We start from the raw sequence: 16,014 nt of genomic DNA, 5'->3' as shown, positions 1-16,014 counted from the left end.
GAGCCCAGAAAAATAAAGTCTGACACTATTTTCACTGTTTCCCCATCTATTTGCCACGAAGTGATGGGACCAGATGCCATGATCTTAGTTTTCTGAATGTTGAGTTTTAAGCCAACTTCTTCACTCTCTTCTTTCACTTTCATCAAGAGGCTCTTTAGTTCTTTTTTGCTTTCTGCCGTAAGGGTGGTGTCATCTGCCTATCTGAGGTTATCTTATTTCTCCCAGCAAACTTGATTCAAGCTTGTGCTTCATCCAGCCCAACGTTTCTCATGATGTACTCTGCATATAAGTTAAATATGCAGGGTGACAATATACAGCCTTGACATACTCCTTTCTCAATTTGCAACCAGTCTATTTTTCCATGTCCAGTTCTAACTGTTGTTTCTTGACCTACATACAAATTTCTCAGGAGTCAGGTAAGGTGTTCTGGTATTCCCATCTCTTGAAGAATTTTCCACAGTTTGTTGCAATGTGCCAAGACCTAGATACAACCTAAATGTTCAGAAACATAGGAATGGATAAATAAGCTGGGGGATTTTATATATATATATATATATATATATATATATATTATAATGGAAGATTACCCAGCAATAAAAAGGAATGAAATTTTGCCATTTGCAACAGCATGGGTATACCTGGAGAGATTTATACTTAGTGAGGTAAGTCAAACAGAGCAATAAAAATATAAGTGAAATATATATTCACTTATATGGGTAATCTAAAAAATAAAACAAATGACTGTAGCATATCAAAAACCGAATCATAGATACAAAGAACAAACTCCTGGTTACCAGTTCAGAGAGAGGTGGAGGGAGTGAAAAGATAGGGGCTGGTAATTAAGTTACAAACTACTAGGTATAAAATAAGTAAGATACAAGGATATAATGTATAGCACAGCAAACATAAATATTTTATAATAACTTTAAATGAAGTGTAATTTATAAAAATATCAAATATTATGTTGTCCGAAAGTGAAAGTCACTCAGTTTTGTCTGACTCTTTCGACCCCATGGACTATACAGTGCATGGAATTCTCCAGGCCAGAATACTGGAGTGGGTAGCCTTTCCCATCTCCAGGGGATCTTCCCAATCCAGGGGATCGAACCCAGGTCTCACACATTGCAGGTGGATTCTTTACCAGCTGAGCTGCCAGGGATGCCCAATATGTTGTATACCTGAATCTAATATTACATTGTAAATCAGCTATTTGCCTGTTTTTTGTTAATTCGCTAAGTCGTGTCCAACTCTTTGCAACCCCATGGACTGCAGCACGCCAAGCCTCCTTGTTCCTCTCTATCTCCTGGAGTTTGCCCAAGTTCATGTCCATTGAGTCTGTGAGACAACTATCTCATCCTCTGCCGCCTTCTTCTCCTTTTGCCTTCAATCTTTCCTAGCATCAAGGTCTTTTCCAATGAGTCAGCTGTACTTTAATAAAAATATCTTAATAAAAAAGACATGGGGGCATAGAGTGCACTGTTTGCATTTGTTACTTAAAGGTGGTGGGACAGGAATTGGTATGGAGTGATACGGAATTGCTATGCTGTATACATCTTTATTGGGTTGTTTCAATAAGCTTTTTACTTTAGTCAAAATGTAGCAGGAATTTTTTTGTGAAGATATATGAACTTTGGAAGCAAATAGACTCTATACTCATTGTGCTTAGTATTTATTTACTAGTTAGACTGAGAAATTCGCTGGACCTGCCTAATCCTCAATTTCTATATACTTAAAGTGTGGATGATAATGATTATTCCCTTCATGTGGTTGATGTGAGAATTAAATGAGCTGTATGAAAATTCAAGAGCACAAGTAATTTGACAGAGTGTACACCCTTAGTCAGTGGAAATCATTTTGTCTTGTATAAAAGAGGCATTAATCTAATAGTGCTCTTTGCCCAATCTGCTTATGTCTATTTAACAGTTTCACCAGGAAGTTAGGGCTTCCCAGGTGGCTCAGAGGTTATAGCATCTGCCTGCATCTGCCTGCAATGCAGGAGACCTGGGTTCGATCCCTGGTTCGGGAAGATCCCCTGGAGAAGGAACTGACAACCCATTCCAGTATTCTTGCCTGGAGAAGCCCATGGATGCAGGAGCCTGGTTGCCTACAGTCCACGGGGTCACAAAGAGTCGGACACGACTGAGTGACTTCACTTTCACTTTCCAGGAAGTTATGGTGTAGGGGAAAGGACTGTTTTCAATCTTAAAGGCATGGAGAACTGAATTTAGTAAGATTGGATGTAGGATTGGCACAACATTGTATAAATAATAATGTCTTAAAAAATAGTTGATGATAAAGCTGTTATTTAGTTAATCTTCATAAATTTTTTCATAGGCAGCTTGAAAAATTTACACTGTGACCAATTTTAAAATGATTGTTAAGCCAATCAAGCTGTCAGAGTTGAAATGTTGCTATATCTTGAGTTACATGGGTGTTTTGTTAATTTATCTAAAATGCATTATACTTCTGGCATATGACTAGAAATTTATTTTGGGAAAAGATGCAATCTCTTAATGCTTCCTGCTTGTCCATAATGGCTTGATGAAATATGCACTTGAGATAGAGATTCTCATCTTTGAAATGCTTGGAGATTGAGAGCACTCAATCTTTAGAGCTTGACCACTGGCATACCATTTAACTTCATATACTAGTTAGTGTGTTTTTGTTCTTTTTCAACATATCTTATTCTTGAAGCACCCTAAAGAAGGTAACCACATATTTCCTACTGAGGGATAATGTCACAATTTCAGTTCATAATTAAAAATTACTTCATAGCAATTCCTTTTACAGTATTTCAAAGTGTTATTGAAACTTGTTTTTGTTTCCTTTCAGTAGATTTAAATGTACTTTGATTGCATCATTTGTGATATATATTTAACCTTAAAGTTAATTTTCCGTTTGAAAGCACCTCAACATTTGAAAGGGAATATGTTTCTTTTTTTAATTCAAGCTGCCAGATGTTAGGTAAACTCATGGATATGGAGTGCTCTGTGGTAGCTATCATTTCAGGATCTTTTGCCCTCTGTCTTCCCTTGTTTCATTCCCCAGGCATGTTCCAGTGTCTCTTTTCAAAATGACACTCAATCCCATTCAGAAGCACACTATTTAAGTGTATTTGATTTTGATTTTATTGTTCTGTTTCTTTATGTGTTTTGACAGTTGTCTGAAAACAGACATTCAAGACAGGACTCCTGTGTTCACCCAAATATTACAGTTTTACAATTTATTTGACCATAATTCTGTGAAGAAATGTATCATTATTATAGTTTATTTTCCTTATTTTACTTTAAATTTGGAAGTCTAAACTCAACTAGTAATGTCTGCTTTTGGCTATTTTTGCCATGTTCAAAATAACATGCTGCCTGGAAAGTAATATGATATTACTTGGTGATGAGATTAAAAAAAAACAATGTGATAAACTGTAAATAGATCATTCACTGAAGTAATGCTTAACAGTGCCCAAACTAGATGCTGTGTGTACTAGTGAGGGAAAACAGACATAGAACTCATATATACAGGAGTAGTCTTGCATATCTATGTTCTAGTGGGGATACTAATATTAATCAGGAAAGATCACACCAACAAATAGAGGGAAAAGCAATTCCTTATAATCCATTGGATGGTTGGACTTAGATTAAGTACAGAGAAGAGGAGATTGTATTTCAGGCAAATGGTACAGAGTAAGTAGGAGGCACAGAGGGATTGAGGGAATGCCGAATGAATGGGCTCTGGGAGACATGGGGAGAAGCAAGAAGAGATGAGGGAAGTGAGCAGGGGCCAGGCAATCCTGCAGAAAATTAAAACTGTAACTCGAGGAGAACCAACACCTGGCACTTAGAATTCAGTGACTGTTAGATTTCTTTTCAATGTCAGTACATACCCATGTCAGTTTTTAACATTACCTGGGCTTTTCATGTTTAACGTACACATACACACCTTACTACATATACAAATTTAAGACAAACTTTTACCATTATACTGGTGATTAAGAAGAGCACAATTATTTTATATGGTATAAATTTAGATGTCACCTAAATCATTCCTCTTTCTCCCTTAGAAACTTAATGAGAATTGTAGCTAGCCCGTCCAAGATAAACCCAAGCATTACTTTTTATATTAAAATTCAACTGTCTTTCCATGGTACCAACTATATGATTATACTTTGTATATCATAGTAGAATATTAAATTAATTCCCATTATTTTAAACTAACGACTAATTTAAATTTTAAATAGTCTGTAATTAATTTTCATAGATCATAGAAAAAATACTGAACATCTTACTAAGTTGCGGTTGAATAAGCTCTCTTCTTACTGAACACAAGAATTCCATGATATTAGCAGCAAGAATGTATATCAGGCATTAGGTCTTCAGAATGCTTCCATCTATCATGGAATAGTTGTTCAGCTCCTTCTAAAAATAGCTCCTCACTGTTGTTCTCTTTATTATCATATGTAACCTATATGTAGGGTGTTTCATTTCTAAAATTGAAGACAATTATTATCTTGGTAATTGGGTATACTCCTCTGTGGGGGTTTTAGCATTTAAATCTGTCAGCATCAGCTTATTGATTCTTTTCAGGGTCAACATTAGAAGCACCATCAATAATCTCAGTACAATATAAGGCTGTGCATGGTGCAAGGTATTTATTCGCTGAGTTGCACCTTATAATGTCAAGGGGAAAGCATAGTTAATAGGATAAGTACTTTTAGTGATATGGGAGCAGATATAGCAAACAGGCTCATGATATTTATATGTCTTCATCATCATATTATTTTTTTTATAATGTGCTGATATGACAAATCATTTTCTGTTTTTTTCTCAGTAAGGTTTTAATTTCTTCTTCCAGCTGACAGAGTGTTTAAAGTGGTCTCCACTACTCAGAACCATTTCCACTTTTATGTTCTTCTTCTTTTTTGGTGGTGTCACTGTCCCCTCCAGGCTCACCTGCACTCTCTAGAGGAGCTTCGGCCTTCTTGCCCTTCTTTTTCTTTTCTTTCTTGACCAACTGTGAGGCTACTGGAAAGATTTTGTCACTCTCCCTGTCTTGTTTCCTCATTTGGAGGTTTTGTGCATTAGCAACTGTCTAGGGGGCTTTTACTGCTTTGGCCATGACATCTCTCTGGCAAGTAATATATGGCAACTCCAAAGTCACCATGAAAACCCTGATGCTACACCGAAGAACTTACTATTGCAGACTGACTCCTGTAGAGTCTCACAAGCCAGACTGGAAAGGGATAACTGCTGCTTTTTCTATTTTACATTCTATATTTTATCCTAGTGAAAACAAATGTTTAAAAATATATTAAATTTCAATTATTTTATATTTTATACTTATTCTGACATACCTGCTTGTGTTAGACTTAAAAAGAAGCCCAAAATGTCCACTTCAATAAGAAACTCAAGATAAAAAGAAATTTAACCAGAGTCAAATATTGAATATATTTAATTTCAACATTAAAGTTAAACCTATTGTTTCCATATTATTTTTTCTAGTTTTAGTGTACTTTATCTCAAAATTGCATATAATAAGAGGGTCAGGATAAGTTAAGAAGAAAAAAAGAATAAATAATATAAAAATGTTCAAATATTATACAAACTTTAATACCCCAATTCAATTATAATTTATACATATTTATAAATAGATAGAGATACTGGTATAGATAGATACAGATTTTGTATGTTTGTATGTAATTAAATACATTTATTTGTAACATTTTTCAGCCTTTTATTATTTCCTGAACTTTTTGCTTTAGCCTCGAGACTAATATTCATCATACTGTGCTTGCAATTTAAAGTGAAAATGAGAATCTGTTTTTTCAGAGCAATAGAGTATTCAATGCTTGGGTTGTATACAATAGCTTTGATTTTTAAGATTCTATTAGGGAGAGTTTTTAAAGAAACATTTATATTCATTTTAATTTTTAATTTACTTTTTATTAAATTTCAATTTAATTAAATTTAGGGAATATCCCCTACAGAAGGAAATGACAACCCACTCCAGTATTCTTACTTGGGAAACACTATGGACAGAGGAGTCTGGCAGGCTAAAGAGTCAGACCTGACTTAGGGAGTAAACAATGACAACAAGACTAATATGGCAGCTCATTGAAGGGAGACTATCTTTCCGAATTGTGTTCTATAATTTACACTTATAGATAGTATCTGGGAAGTCATTTGTTGATTAACTGAGTGGTTCTTTTATAATTCAATACATACTCCTGAGCAAAATTCTTTGAAAACCATGAATGGAATTTTATTTTCTTATCCTTGTAAGGAACTTGACTGGAACTAACAAGGTATATCATGTTTAACAGTGAAACATTAGGTAAATTCTTATTAAGTCAGAAAAAAAGACAAGGGTTTTCTTGTTACTTGGCTACTGTGTTAAAGAGTAATTTAGTTGTGAACTGTTATTCTTAATTAAAATATGCTGTTTTCTTCTTACTCTAGAAATAGTTCCTGGAGACAGTGCTTTGTAAGGGCAAAAATTAATTTTGGAGTTTGAATCCAGCACTAACTATTTAAACTTGTTTGAAGACAGTTAATATATTTCCTTCAGAATTGTCATCTATAAATGAGTTACAACAAAATAATAAATCTATGTCACAGTTGTGAAAAGAACACTGTGAAGATAACATGAAAGCACTTTATAAGTAGCAGCTAAATAATAGACAGTATGATTATTAACAGAAATAATGAAAACACTAAGCATAATATTTATTTTTTGCTAATTATGAAAACTCATTTTATTTCCCCTCATGAACTACACATTCTGCTTGTCCATATTATTTAGTATTCTCTCTAAATATGCCACTTTTTTTTTCCACTCTGCCTTGACATTTCTGTTAGTTTTTTCCCCATTGCCCTTTTTCTGTTTCTTCTGTTCATCAAAATAGTCCTCAGCCCTCAAGATCCATAAGAATACCAATTATCCTGTGTATTACTCTTTAAATTCCCCACTCCTGCTTTCTTTTCTAGTTAAGCAATCTCTTCCCCTTTTGCCCGTCATGGAGCTTCTAGTATTCTTTTTATTAATTACTATTTTTGTTTGCCTCTAAATCCCTTGCTTCTCCAGTGTAGTCTGTTAATCAGCAGTATGGGCATCACCAGGGAGCTTGTTAGAAGTGCAGAATTCCAGGCTCCACCCCAGACCAAGATCCCTGGGTGATTCCCAGGCATATCATAGTTTGAGAAGAACTGTCCTAATTCATCACAAACTCCCTGAGGTGGAGGCATGTTAAAGGGACAGCTTCTCTGTCTTGCTGTCATACCCTCCACAAGACTATACATTGTACAGTGCTTTAGATATAATAGGTGTGCAGCAAATGGGTGTTGAGTTGAATTTTATTTTTACTATTTGAGGTCAGAAAAATCCTATTTAGGAAAGCTCAAATGTTAGGACCAGCTGTTCTAAAGTGAGAGCAAGAAGAAAGCTATTCATTATTGATGCTACTCACATCAACTAATCAATATTTCTTGGTCATCAACTACTACTGTACTTTTTCATGCATAAAATATTAGTATGGATCCTTGATCTTATATAAAAAAAAAAAGATCTTCAGTCTAACCTTCACCTTCAAAAAATTCATTTAGATAACTGAATCATAATATGGCTGCTTTGTCATCCTTGTAAATATTTAATATATGTTATTGGAAGTCATGACAGAACTTTAAGGCATTGTACATTCAAAAATGACTGATAAATATCAAGAAGTGATTTCATTAAATTATTTTAACAGATCAATCCATCACTTGTCTTAATTGTCTATAAAATAGTAAATAATATCATAAGCATCCTTTTCTGATTTGTAATTGAAGATGATTTTATACAGTAAGAGATTTTCTTTTCCAGTGTATAATTTAAATCAATTGTGATATTCTTCTTTTACATATTTAATTTACAGTACTTTTCTGTGTAGAATTTCATCAAAAATTTAAGTGTTATGAGTACCATTAAGTCGTTTTTACCTGCCTGTACTCACTAATTGCTGTGGATTAAATTAGGCACATCTTTAATTGTAGGTGGTTTCTTTCCATTGCCTAGAAAGTTGCAATGTGCTTCTCTTACTATCAGCTGATGTGTGCTTTGGGAATAGAAACTAATTTTAACATTAGCCCAAGCAAAATGTAATTAGGACGGCTAATCTGCTGAAAAGAACCCCCAGCTAAAATCTCTTTTTTATGTAATGCCATTTTAATGGAAATGGCATTTTTATGAAATGCAAGTGACAAAGACATGAATGATGCCTGTGAGCCTTTAATTTTGTGTGTTTCCTAATTTATTAGAAAAGGGTGAATAGGAACACTCCACTCCTACCATTTTGGATATGAAATAGATTTTTAAGGTAGAATCCTTACTGTAAGCACTCTTTTACTTAAAATAATTTTTAAAAATACCAAACCTAGGTCCTAATTGATTCTTTAAAAGGGCCAGTGTGTGTGTGTGTGTGTGTGTGTAGCATGACAACCATTAATAGAAGGGCTTTGGAAATTATGTTTTCTTATTACTGCCCTTTTTCATTACTGTGGATTATTGAAATTGACTTTGCGTGTGCGACTTTCCTTTCATTTTCTTTTAAGAATAGATACTCTGAATTTAGGATTTGGATATTAAGGGCAATTAAAGAGATTAATAATTCTCTTAGAAATAACAAATATTATTGATACCACAAGCTGTGAGTTCTTATTTTATACTGGGAACTATGCTAAGTATTTCAGGCTTTTCTCACTTGATGCTGTAACAATTTTGTGAGAATACTCTCATTGCATAGATTATGAAGACTCAAGTTCAGGGACATTGAGACACCTAGTAAATGAATAGACTAGCTAAGATTTTATTCCCTTTTGGCCTAAAGCCAACTTAATATTCTTAAAATAGGCTCTAGAGCCTCAATAAAAATATTTGTTTCTTAATACTTAGCTAGAAACCACAATGACAGAGAAACATGTACACCTGTTACTGTTGTTTTCCTCTTAAATTATGTCTGAAATGAATTTGGGACTTTAATTTTCACATTACTAGATTGTAGTTTAAATTTGAAAGACTTGGTTTGAAATCTGAAATGTCTGACTCTTTGTGACCTCATGGACTATAGCCCACCAGGCTCCTCTGTCCATGAAATTTCCCAGGCAAGAATACTGGCATGGATAGCCATTCCCTTCTCCAGGGGATCTTCTTGATCCAGGGATCCAATCTGCATTGCAGGCAAATTCTTTACTGTCTGAGCCACCAGAGAAGCCCAAATGTTCAAAACCTTCTGTGAAGCACAACTTTGCTTTTTACCTATTAGACTTGTGCTTAGGTGGTTGTCTAATAAATGGTCCTCACAATGCAGTGCTAATAACTTACCCAATTCTTTGTCAAAACTCAAGTTCTTTCTGAAATGGTTCTCCTTCTAAATTTAACAGTTTCTTCATTTTGCTAATCCAGGCTGATTTCACCATTTGACTTTAATTTGAATCTGATAAAAGTTATAATATTCTGAATTTTGATGTTATTGCACCCTATTTTAGAGATTAAATCATTTAGAGTAAGGCACTCAGCACTTTGGCCTCATGAAGTAAGTGGAGAGTTAGTGATTACAAAATTAGACATGTGAATCCATATTCTGCTGCTTACCGAGGGCATCTACTAGGAAGAGTGTTTCCAAAGCAGTAGGGGCTGAAGTAAAACTCATAGAATGGTCACAGAATAGCATCACAGGATGTTTTAATTTTTAAAGGAAAACACAAAGATACTTGGCATCTGTCAACCATCTACTGAATACTGTGCAAATTGCTAGCTTGAAGTTCGTTGTTTCAACATTAGATTGTACTGTATCTCTTTTGACACTATCATATATTTTTGTTGTTATTTAGTCACTAAGTCATTTGCAACTCTTTTATGACCCCATGGACTGTAGCCTGCCAGGCTCCTATGTCCATGGAATTTCCCAAGCAAGAATATTGGAATGAGTTGCAATTTCCTTCTCCAGGGGACCTTCCTGACTCAGGGGTTGAACCCATGTCTCCTGAATTGCAGGTCGATTCTTTACCACTGACCCACCAGGGAAAGCCACCATATATTTACAAAACTGGATTTTAAGTTTGCTTGTTAAAAGCAACTATCATATGAATAGCAATGTAGAAAGGAAATGAGTATGGTGGTGTCCAGTATTTCTCTTTTTTTATTGTTTCCAATTTATTAACAAAAAAGAATTTATTTTAAATGTGCTTTTATGAAGCATGGCGGGCTATAGTCCACGGGGTTGAAAAGAGTCACACACGATGGAACGACTAACAGAATCTTTCTTTATTTCTATATGAGACTTGTAATTCATCAAGTTAAAAAAATGCTAAAATAATTCCAAGAAAAAGAAAGACAAGAATCAACAAAGATGAGAACAAGCAATTCTTTCAGTAAATGCAAAATGTCAGAGCTATTGTTTATTTCATTTTTTGAAATTTATTTGTAATTGGAGGATACTTTCTCTACAATATTGTGTCAGTTTCTGCCATACATCAAAATGTAGCCATACATAGCTATACAAGTCTCTTCAAAATATGCTGTTGGAACAACTGAATATTCACATATGAAAGAATGAATTTGGATCCTTACTTTACACTATACACAAACATCAACCCCAAATGGATTAAATGCTTAGATATAAGATATGGGAATATAAAACTCTCTGGGGAAAATGTAGGGGAAAAGCTTCATGATAATGGTCTTGGCAGTGACTTCTTAGATATGAGCTCAAAAGCACAAAGAAGGAGAAACAGAAAAGTGTGACTATGTCAAACAAAAATCTTCTACATAGCAAAGGATACAAATAACAGAGTGGAAAAACAACTTCTAGAATGGGAAAAATTTTTCAGACTATGTATCTAATTAAGGGGTTAATATCCAAAATGCATAAGGAACCCCTTTAACTAAAACCGAAGTAAAAGTGACCAAAAAAATGGAAAAGATGTTTCTTCTTTTTTCTAAGTTCTGGAAGTGGAAATTTAGGTTATTTATTTGTAATCTTTCTTCTTTGTTAATATAGGTGTTTCAGGTTATAAATTTCTACTTAAGCTCTGTATTAGCTGCATGCATGCTAAGTCACTTCTGTTGTGTCTGAATCTACAATGCTATGGACTGTAGCCTGTCCAATATCCTCTGTCCATGGGATTCTCCAAGCAAGAATACTGGAATAGGTTGCCATGCCCTTCTCCAGGGGACCTTCCCAACCCCAGGGACTGAACCCACATTTCTGAAGTCTCCTGCATTGGCAGGCAGATTCTTTACCATTAGCACCACCTGGGAAGTCCAAGTATTAGCTACATCCCATTAGTTTTGGTATATTATATCTTCATTTTAGTTTTCATTTATCTCAAGCTATTTTCCATTTTTCTTCTGATTTCATCCTTAAACCATTGTTTATTTATGAGAATATTGTTTAATTTCCAAAAATCTGTGCATTTTCCAATCTTTTTCTGTTACTGATTTCTAGTTTCAGTCCCTTGTCATTGGAGAACATACTTTGTATTGCGTTCACAATTTAAATTTATTGAGACTTGTTTAATGCTCTAGTATATGATCAATTCTAGAAAATATTCTTAAGGAGAATGTCTGTTCTGCTGTTGTTTGATGTATTATCCTATTAGGTTTAGTTTGTCATTCAACCTTCTATTTCCTTATTGAATTTCTGCTAGGTGTTCTGTGCATTATAGAATATAAAGCCTCTAAGTATTATTGTCTGTTTCTTCCTTTATAATGTCAGATTTTACTTTGTATTTTTGTACACTCTGCTTTAAGGCACATACATACTTTTTATATTTTCCTGTCTTCTTGATAGTTTGGTTTTTTAATTAAAATAAAATGTCCTTTGTCTCTAGTAACAATTTTTGTTTTTTTCTTCTAAAATCTATGCTTTCTAATAGTACAATAGCCATTCCACTTTTTTATGGTTGCTGGTTGTATGATACACATGCTTTTGTAGACAGTATATAGCTGGATGTTGTTTTATGTAATCTGACAATCTCTGTCTTTTGATTGGAGATTCACATTTAATGTTTATTATATAGTTTTTTTATATAATTGGATCTACATCTGCCCTTTACTTTTGATTTTATGTAACTCTCATGGGTTTTTTATTTCTCTGTTCCTTCCTTACTTCATATTTTTGCATAAAGTAAGTGTGTTCTGAAATAACATTTTAATTCCTTGAGTGAGTTTTTATTATGGTTTTTGAGATATTTTCTTAGTAGTTTCTCTAGTATTTAACCATATTTATCTCAATTTATTATAATCTACAGATTTGTACTTAATTCTGAGATTTAGAACTCTTAACTTCTTTATAACTGTATTTCCTCTCTTGCATTTTATGCTATTATTTTACATTTTATACATTTCTGTATTTTACTAACCCAACAATATGTTGTTAGAATTATTACTTTATATAATTTGGTAACTTTTATAGAAGCAGAAAGAAGAAAGGAGAGCAAGTATTTATTTATGATGTTTGTTATTTTAACCTTCTTATTTAACATATCTTATTCTTATCTATTCCTGTGAATTCTAGTTAGCATCTGGGATAGTTATGGCTTTAGCAGGGATATCTTTGACTTTCTTTTTCATCAATTTCTCTGTTAATCAATGTGCCTCTGTCCATATCACACCTAGCTGTTAGGCTCTGATAATTCCAGGCACAGTTTTTGAGGCCAGTCTCTGAGGTTGTTGTAATCTTGATAAGGCTCTTATTAACTGTCACTTCCCCTGGTCCTCTCTAATAAACTAGTTGGCTTATGGTTTAGCTTATTTCTCTCTTGAAGCTACCAGCCTTTTCTTACTTGCCACTAAATATCCATTGTTGTTTAGAGTAACCTTAGGCTTGAACTTCCCTATACTATGTTCAATATAAAATCAGTTCCCTTGGGAGAGTGTCAGATATCTCTGTTCTTATTATTTGTTCTCCCCCTAGCCACAATCTCCAAATAATGACTCAGGAACTAGAAACAGGTAATGTGGCCTGGTCCTCTTGGAGTGCCATCTCAAATGTAAAAGCATAACGCTGTGTGGAATAGTAGCCTTTGATCTTCTTGCCTTGTCTTTGATAGCATGGAACTTCACTCTACAAGTAAGCTGGATCAGGGCCTACTGAGTTCCACTATTCTTCATCTGTCATGCTTGTCATAAAAGCTCTGTGTTATGAGTGGGACTGTTTGGAGAGAGCGAATCACTGCCTTCTTGGTCACACTTGCCCGGAATTTAGTCTGTGCAACACACAGAAGGAGGAGGTTGAGATACGCCTGGCCCTCCTGTGGAGATATTATAGCCCATGTCTGAGTGCTGGAAGGACAGGGGGCATTGCATTTTTGATCCCATCTATGTGGCTCAGCTGGTAAAGAATCCAGCTGCAATGAGGGAGACCTGGGTTCAATACCTGGGTTGGGAAGATCCCCTGGAGAAGGGAAAGGCTACCCACTCCAGTGTTCTGGCCTGGAGAATTCCATGGACTGTATAGTCCATGGGGTCACAAAGAGTCAGACAGGACTGATTGACTTTCACTTTCGCTGTCACTTTCTTTCACTTGGCCTGTAGTTTGAATCACACAGAGCTGGTGGGAGGGAAGGGAGGAAGCAGGCTGTGGCTCAAGCAACAGATTCTTATTATTTGTACTGAGATTGAGTAGATTTTCTTGAACAAATGTTTCCTTTTATACTGTGCATCTTTAGAACAATTTTCATAAACTTTAAATGGTCAGTTTTTATGTGATTTTTACTTATGTTTGTCGCATTGGAGAAGGGAGTCTGGGAGCGCCTAATATTGCCAAACTAGACGTTTTGCATTACCTTTGTCTTTTAGCCTTGGGCATCATAGAAAAAATTACTGAGATGCTAAGTTTACCATGAACAGAGAAAGTTGGGCATCTTTAAAGACAAGTTACTAAAATTATCCCCATCTCAAATTTTTCAAAGTTAAAATAGGGATAATTATATGGTTTTAGTATTAAATGAAATACAGCTATAAGTATTCCCTACACATAAGAAGCCAATACTAAATTTGACTATTTTTTATCTCATATGTTTTTATAAGGATAATGTATATACCATTTGTAAAGTGTTATACAAAATTATGTGCTTCTTAATATGGCTTTTAAATATTTTCCTACTTTGCTCCATTTTGTTTCTTAGTTAAACCTGATGATACAGTAACTGATATTGAGTGTCCTCTTTGTAGAGGCATAGGTGAATTCATGCTTTTTGTGAAATTCAGCATGTAGATGTAAATAGAAGCAAGTAAAAAAAAAAAAAAAATGAAAACCAATGCTTGGGATCCCTTTAAGGCTGTGATCAAAGTAGAAGTCTCAGTAAATAATATTTCTTGGGGATTAAAACCCAGTAGACGATAATTGTCCAACATGCCCTTGACCATTAGTTCTTTACATCTGGTCATTACTCACCAGGATTTTCTTGGCCTTGATCATTACTACCTAATTTGAGTCCATTTAGAACTGAGTGCCAAAGCCCATGCAGCTTGAATGTCCGGAAGCCTGCTGTTTTATGACACGGAGAACTTCCTGCATTTCGTTTCCTTAATTCATGTCAAACTTTCAGATGGTTTTGCTTGTAGTCTACAGGGCCCTGAGTCTTAAAACACATTTTGTCTATAAGTTCCAAAAATATTTTCTTAAATATTATTTAGAATATGAATTGTTCATGTTTTAGTTCTTATTTCACTAACAAGAAAATTTCTAAGTCTAGTATTCAAAATCGGAGAAGGCAATAGCACCCCACTCCAGTACTCTTTCCAGCCTGGAAAATCCCATGGACGGAGGAGCCTGGTGGGCTGCAGTCCATGGGGTCGCGAAGAGTCGGACACGACTGAGCGACTTCACTTTCACTTTTCACTTTCACGCACTGGAGAAGGAAGTGGCAACCCACTCCAGTGTTCTAGCCTGGAGAATCCCAGGGGCGGGGGAGCCTGGTGGGCTGCCGTCTATGGGGTTGCACAGAGTTGGACACGACTGACGCGACTTAGCTGTAGCAGCAGCAGCAATATTCAGAGTCTATGACCAAAATGATAATACAACTTTTATTTTGTTTCTTAGTTGAAAAAGTATAGATGAACAATACAACAGGGATTATGTTGGAAAGGTCGATGTGACATGGTGTCTTTGAATTGCCTGTAAACTGGTAATAATACTTGTGTAATACTCAGAGTTGGGGGGTGAAATTGAAAAACTAAGAAAGGAAATAAATTCTTCTTTCATAAAATCTCATAGAACAGTGTTTATGATACAGTCATTTAATATATGTACAATTGTAGAGAATATGTATAATTGTTTTATACAAATGTAAGAGTATATAGAAGCCAATATATAAATAAATTCTTAAAGAAACTGCACAGTAAATTCTCAAGCACTTTTTGAAAATAAAAAAAAATAAAGATGAATATTAGTAAAATGAGGGAGAGAGGTACAGGCAGCAAGGAATGCAAGAATAATATAAAGAAAGAAAGAAAAAGAGGAAATTCAAAAGTCAAGTCAGTATACCGTGGATGATAACATCTGTGTGGCTTCCAGAGTGTTTTGTATATAGTTACCTTCCAATATCCTGCTTCTAGTTAGCAATCATTTGACTGAAGAAGAGGAAGTCACACCCACTCTAACTGCATCCTAAAGGGACTCATTACAAAGATCTTGAGAAATAGCCAGGAATTCATTTGTCAGCAATTTCATTGGGCTTCATGCAAACTGGAAAAACATAGTTTCCTCTATCTTTAAGACATTTATTCTTTTCTCTTTCTTTCTTTCTTTCTTTGCACATTTATTTTATTTACTTATGCAAACTGATTTTCCCTGCTTCTTCATAATTTCAGTCCATATGTGACTTGATCCTACCTAAGTGCCAGCATGAATCCTCTTTTGCTGTGCAGTTCCCCATCTCTTCTTCTTAATTACTGACTTAGAATCACTGACCTAATTTCAAATTTCAGGAGGAAAGACTATAATTTGCTGAACGTGTATAAGTTGTCTACTTTTAGTCA

At 34.8% G+C, this 16,014-nt stretch overlaps 1 protein-coding gene and 1 non-coding gene across 5 annotated transcripts in view; one reads left to right on the top strand and one right to left on the bottom strand.

The window, feature by feature from the left end:
• Positions 1-16,014, top strand: part of NAALADL2 (N-acetylated alpha-linked acidic dipeptidase like 2) — a 1,500,734-nt gene that overhangs the window by 243,601 nt on the left and 1,241,119 nt on the right. The gene's annotated exons all lie outside the window — the stretch shown is intronic.
• LOC136173893 (small nucleolar RNA SNORA56) lies at positions 5,130-5,249 on the bottom strand. Its single transcript, XR_010664358.1, has one exon. It is a non-coding gene; the product is annotated as a small nucleolar RNA SNORA56 (small nucleolar RNA).

Source organism: Muntiacus reevesi, chromosome 8, assembly GCF_963930625.1.
Source record: "Muntiacus reevesi chromosome 8, mMunRee1.1, whole genome shotgun sequence".
NCBI lineage: Eukaryota > Metazoa > Chordata > Mammalia > Artiodactyla > Cervidae > Muntiacus > Muntiacus reevesi.
Note: the sequence above shows the minus strand (reverse complement) of the source record. Positions and strands in the feature narration are given on the sequence as shown.